Consider the following 6,945-nt stretch of genomic DNA (forward strand, 5'->3'; position numbering starts at 1 on the left):
ATATCCGTCGGAATGTACCGACGAACCACATTTCGTCGGAATATACCGACGAACATCGTCGGTATATTCCGACGACCATTGTCTGTCGGTATATTCCGACACCAAAAGTTCGTCTGAATACACCGAGGAACACGCTACGTCGGAATTGTCCGAGGAACGCTCTCCGTCGGTACGTAGTTTTTCCGATGAACTCTGGTCTCGTGTGTCCGCATCGTAATATCGTCGGAAGTTCGTCAGAATGACGTTTCTCGGTATTCGTCAGAAAGTCGTCGGAAGTTCTGACGAAATTCCGACGAATTTTTTTTTTCTGACGAAACGATACCGACGGACAGGTTCGTCGGAAATTCGTCGGAATCGGCCATCAGAATCCCTCTGTTTTCTTGTAGTGATAATGTCACGTATCAATACATGCAACTCTATAGAAACAAAAAAAAAGTTGAATCATCAAACAGAAGTTCGGTTAATATTCGAACCTGTGTGCGAAGAAGACGCCACGGCGGAGGAAAACGTGCGGATCGCGAGAAGTTAGTCTATGAACACGATCGATCAGGGACTGGTAGACTCTCTTGCAGCCAAACTTTTCCACAATCTTGTCGTAGTCGATTTTACCGCCGTCTTTGGCTGATACTTCATATGGATTCACGACTTGCTCCATCGATTCAGACTCTTCTTTCTCATCAGACCATTGTTTGATCTCATGTATGAGGTCATGTTTCATTGGTGATGAAGGAATTGAGCTAAGTTTCTGATCTACAAGTTGTAACAGTTGTTTGATCTCATGTATTGCCTTCTCTTCCATAGTCTCTATCATATCTCCCTCGTGTGATTCGGCTCTTAGATATGTCAAAAAAAAAACTGATGACGGAATTATTTAAACGATTGTTAACCTAGGTTAAAACGGAAAAGTACCCAATTTTTTTTAACTAGGGGCTGGCCCCGCGCTTGCGCGGGGTTATGAATGTAGTTGTTGCTTAATTCCCGAAAGAGTAATCCCTATTTGGAAATTTTGTTGTTTAACTTGTGTAGTTGCGTAGTGAGCTTTGGATTTTGAGACGGCCAGACGTCAGGTGATTATCAGCTGGGTTTATCGATGTGTTGTAGATTTAGTAGAGAACGCTTGGTGTAGGAAGACAAGTTCAGATGTAGGTGTTCGTTGAGGTGGTATTTGTTAGCAATAAATTACCATACTCACGAAGTAGGAACATATAGTACTTTTTGTGGCAATGTTAATGGTTTTTTTCATATTCTAATATTGGGTGTACTTTATGTTCCGTGTTATTGGACTTAGCTTAAAATTGAATAAGTTTAATACGGTTCTCCGGGCCATTCCGTAATGGGTCTGATGAGAGTACAATATATATAATGAGCCATATGAATTACTCTCAAATGAATGTACAATAGGTTTTAATTTATTTTTGTTTGATATAAGATTCTATTCGTTATAAAAAATGAGTTTAAGCATGTGGTTTGTAATTGACAGTTTATTGTCTACCCCACTCAATTTATAATGGGACTTAGATTTTGTAAGACTATTTAGTTAAATGAAAGTGGAGACGGCTAAAATGTGTTCATTGTAGTTATCAGCTTACTTTATAGATGTATAAGGTGATGCTGACCGATGCAGCAAACCCTAAAGGTAATGGTGGTCTACAAAAAATTGGTTGAGTTGTATTAACCAATTTAGATTCATGTGTTGTCATAAGTTTTATCTCCAAGGTTGAATTATATCACACGTTTTTATGCAAATATGTAAACAGTTGTCGAGGTTCCCTTAATGAAAAGTCGGTAAAACAATGCGTCCAGTTCAAGGGAAAATAGTAGTTGCATTAAGTATGTAAATTGCAGAATGTAATTCATGGAAAGAGAAGTTGGCGGGAACGACGGCTTGCTACACTTCCAACATGTACTCATGAGGGCGCTTGCGGTTCTTCTCTTCCACTCCCATGTTGGAGGGTGTTGGTTGGTCGCCTGAAGCAGGTGGTTCTTCACTCTTTATAAGCATGTGTAAGTGGAACCTCATAACAGCGGTCACGTTGGGTGATACACATTTGATGCACTGGAGTGAAGTCCCTGATTTGTCTAACTTCCTCATGCAGTCAGTGCATGACACATAAGACCATCCATTTTGCTAGAGTACACCGACAATTCAAGCTCTACTTTGGAGATCATCTTCCTAGGGCATGACAAAGACAATGAGAAGACATCATTTGGCAGGTTATGAATAGATATAGTATTCGTTTAAAAAGGATGGTATAGTTATAGTTACCTTGTCGGTTGACTTGGAGAGGTATGTGTCAAGACTCAAGTTCTCCAATCGAGGCAAATTCTTTCTTTTCAATCTCTCCAAATGTCTCAACACGTGGAAAACGTTCGTAACTGCACCACCCAAGCTGTGAGCATAAGCAAGTTTTTGATAAGCGACACATCAACATTGTTTAAATGTATAATTTCCTTTAGACGGTTATAAAATCTTTTGTGAAATATAAGTCGCAAGATGTGTAGTGGTTTGCGTTAAAAAGAAATATAGAACGGGAGCGTATGTTTAAAACTCTTGCTTAAATTGTTGTTTAGATATTTTAACATGAGATATGATACATACCTTGCGCTGAAAACTTCGATAGCAACAATGGACATATCAAAGTAAAATTGGGTCCCCAGTGTGGAGTTGAGTTAGAGGTTACCTGAGATGCAAGAGTTTCTGTTTAGTCATTTCTTAAAGGCAGAGGTATGAATAGAACTGTTAAACGTTAAGTACGCTGACAAATGGCCAAACTGATAAAGCGACTATGCGAGAGTGATATGTTTTGACCTTTTCATTTAGAAGCAGGAGGGTATTACCCATGAGCTCTCCATTATTTTTGATGTTTCCTGAATCCCAGAAATGAAGGAGCCGGCCACCAACCACCCGAAAGGACCAACCAAGGCGGAGATCTTCAAACGTAGCGCCGTGAACAGCATGTTAAGCATCAATTGCATTGGAGGCATGCATTTTCAAAGGATGGGTCTAGATTTCCAGAGAAGATAAAGTCAGAGAGCGTGTATGAGATGTGATATTTGTCTCAACCCTCTCCTATTTATAGGGTTTCAAGTGTTCTTCGGTTCATGACGCATCAAGCTTTGATAGTAAGCGAGGGAGACGGAGAGTTCGGGGGAATAATTGACTTTGATAGAAAATTTATTGCAGAAGAGAAACGTTCATCGGAGAATGAGAAAGAGTAGGAGAAGGAGATCAAGAGATATGGAAGATAAAAAGTTGAGAAGAAGTTGAAACAGTGACGTTGAATCGTCGTAGATGGAGAGTAGAGACTAATTGAGGCCTAAACGCTGAGTTTTGCTTACTTTACTTTATACACGATTATCATTAATGTGCATGGCTTCATAATGGGCTTCCAGATGAATTGGGTTTTTTTAATGGACGCTTAAGCAAACGCTTGAAGAAGAATCGCTTTCAAGCAAAGTTTGAAGAGGAATATATATTATTTAAGTGGAGCCCACAAAAGAGGAAAAAGGTGATGACGTGGACACCTTAGATGGAGAGAAACTCCCCTATTATTATATAGACTAGGCGTTAATCCGCGTTACGCGCGGAGCTATTTTTATTTTCAAACGTTAACCATATAATTATTTTTTTGAACGTTGTATTCTGAACAACAACAAATTATGAATTGTAAGTTTGTGTAAATACATATTTCCTTAGAAAAAATTAGAAAACGATACATATTTTCATTTATAGCTATTTTGTAACAAAAACTTAAAAAAAGCTATCATATGGAATTTTTCAATATTGTATATTTATTTATTCTATTTTTTTTTCTTTTATATCAAATTATAATATAATGATAGATATTTAATGTAATATTTATATTTCTTATATTGTATATTTGCTTATTATTTATTTAAATATATATTTTTCATTTAACTATATATTTTTCAGATAAATGTTTAATTTAGTTTTTCTATTTTTATATTGTATATTTATTTACTGTTTATCTTTTCTTATTTCTTATATTTACTTATTCTAAATTTCTTTCTTTAATATCAATGATAATATTACGATATATATTTAATGTAATGTTTTTATTTCTTAGATATTACATTTACTTATTATTTATTCTTTCTTATATTTTATATTTACTTATTATAATATTTAACATTTATATTTACTTATTCTATTTTTAAATAATAAAAATGTAAAACAATACATTTTTCAGATAGATGTTTAATGTAGTTTTTGCATTTCTTAATTTCATTTTACCTATTTTTATTTTTTTTATATTGTATATTTACTTATTCTATTTTTTTACTTTTATATCAAATGGTAATATTATTTATAAATTTTTAATGTAATATTTTTATTTCTTATATTTTATATTTACTTATAATTTATTTTACTGTATGTTTCTCAGATTTGTTTTTATTTTGCTTATATAGTATATTTACTTATTCTAATATTACGACAGATGTTTTATAATATTTATATTTATTATATTGTATATTTATTTATTATTTATTTAACAGTACATTTTTTGAGAGAGATGTTTAATTTAGTTTTTTTATTTATTAGTTGTATTTTACCTATTGTTTATTTTTCTTAATTGTATATTTACTTATTCTAATTTTCGTGCTTTTATATCAAATGATAATATTATAATAGATGTTTCATTTAAAATTTATATTTCTTATATTGTATGCTTATTTTTCTTATATTGTATATTTACATATAAAAATATTTGGAAGTAATACAAATGTAAAACTCTACATTTTTCAAATAGATGTTTAATGTAGTTGTTCCTTTTCTTATATTGTATATTTACTTTTTTTATTGTATATTTACTTATCTAACTATTTTTCTCTTAAATCAAATTGTAATATTACAATATATGTTTAATGTAATATTTTTATTTATTATATTTTATATTTACTTATTTTTATTTTATTATCGAATTTGTTTAGATAGATGTCTAATGTATTTTTTGTATTTCTTATAGTGTATAATTACTTATCATTCATTTTTCTTATATTTTATATTTACTTATTCAAATATTATAATATATGTGTAATCTAATATTTTTATGTTGGATATTTAGTTATTTATTTAGCTATACATTTTTCAAATATATGTTTAATTTAGTTTTTTATTTATTTTTATTTATTTTTTCTTATACTGTATATTTACTTATTATTACTTTTTCTTTATAAGTACACTTTTTTATATTTTTTATTAATGTCATATATCATCTTTTAAAAGAATTTTTTTTTGCTGATGTGGACGCTGCCTCAAAAGCTCCTTTTTATTAGTATAGATTTGTATATTTTATATTTAGTTATTTTAATATTATGATTGATGTTTAATGTTATTAGTATTGTTTAATGTAATATTTATATTTCTTATATTGTATATTTAGTTTTCTTTATATGTTTTTTTTTATTAATGATACATGTCATCTTTTAGAAGAAGTTTTTTTCCCGCTGATGTGGACGCTCTATTGAGCCTCAAAAGCTCCATTTTATTAGTATAGATACATTTTTCAGATAGATATTTAATTTAGGCTTTTTTTAATTATATATTTATGTATTCTAATTTTTTTTGCTTTTATATCAGATGATAAATTATGATAGATGTTTAATGTAATATTTCTATTTCTTATATTTTATATTTACTTTTTATTTATTTTTCTTATATTGTATATTTACTTATTATTGTTTAATGTAATATTTCTATTTCTTATAATGTATATTTACTTTTTTTATATGTATTTTTTTTTGTTAATGTCACGTGTCATCTTTTAGAATAAGTTTTTTTCATTGATGTGGACACCCTATGGAGTCTCAAAAGGTCTCTTCTATTAGTATACTAGGAGTTAACCCGCGCTACGCACGGGGCTATTTTGATTTTTAAATGTTAACTATATAGTTATTCATTTGGACGTTGTATTCTGAACAACAACAAAATTCTAAATTGTATGTTTGTGTGAATAGTAATTTCTTTAGAATAAAAAACAGAAAACTATACATTTTTCATATAGATGTTTCATATAGTTTTTCATTTTTTATATTATATATTTACTTATTATTTAAATTTTCTTAATTTGTAGGGCAACTCTTTCAAATAGTCGTTTATAAGTTATTGTCACAAAATAGTCATCAATAAGGAAATGACCAAAATAACCCATTTTATTTTGAAAATTTTAATATTTCATTTTTATTTTTCAAACTTTGAAATCATATCCACAAAACTCCACCCCATAACTCTAAACCCTAACTCCACCCCATAAGTCACTAACTTAGTATTGTTGGTACAATTCTTTCATGTACTTGATTTGCAACCCTCTGGTTATTTGTTACATGTGCCTCCACCCAAAGTGTTGATTCTAATTCCGGTAGTTTAAGCGTATCTCTTGGATCAACATCCAAATTGCTAAAAACTTTGTTGTTTCGACCTTTCCAAATATACCATAATATCCACGCAAATTGGTGATCCTCCATTTTTGGATTAACTCTCCAAAAAGGATGATCCATATTTTTATGTCTTATAGTCTATATTTACTAATTATTGATTTTACTATACATTTTGCAGATAGATGTTTAAAAAATTTCCTTCAAGGTCATTAAAGGTTTTTGGGACGGCAAGAGTTGATGGTGGAACCATTTTTTTGCTCGAGTGCTTTAAAGTTTTCCTTGATAGTGTGAGGTTGATGTTGATGGAATAATGAATTTTATAGGGACTTTTTTGATGTAAAACTATACATTTTTATTTTTTTTTGGTTTAATGTGGTATTTCTATTTTTATATAATTTACTACCATTTTAAAATAGATGTACATTTTAAGATAGATGTTTAAATGTTAATGTACTTTTTCAATTTTTTTAAATTGTGTATTTACTTATATTATATATTTTACATTTTAAGATAGATGTTTAATGCTTAATGAACTTTTTCCATTTT

At 30.1% G+C, this 6,945-nt stretch overlaps 1 pseudogene; it reads right to left on the reverse strand.

The window, feature by feature from the left end:
• Positions 1-6,945, reverse strand: part of LOC106301858 — a 19,311-nt pseudogene that overhangs the window by 10,139 nt on the left and 2,227 nt on the right.

The sequence above is a fragment of the Brassica oleracea genome, chromosome C7 (genome assembly GCF_000695525.1).
Source record: "Brassica oleracea var. oleracea cultivar TO1000 chromosome C7, BOL, whole genome shotgun sequence".
Classification (NCBI taxonomy): Eukaryota; Viridiplantae; Streptophyta; class Magnoliopsida; order Brassicales; family Brassicaceae; genus Brassica; species Brassica oleracea.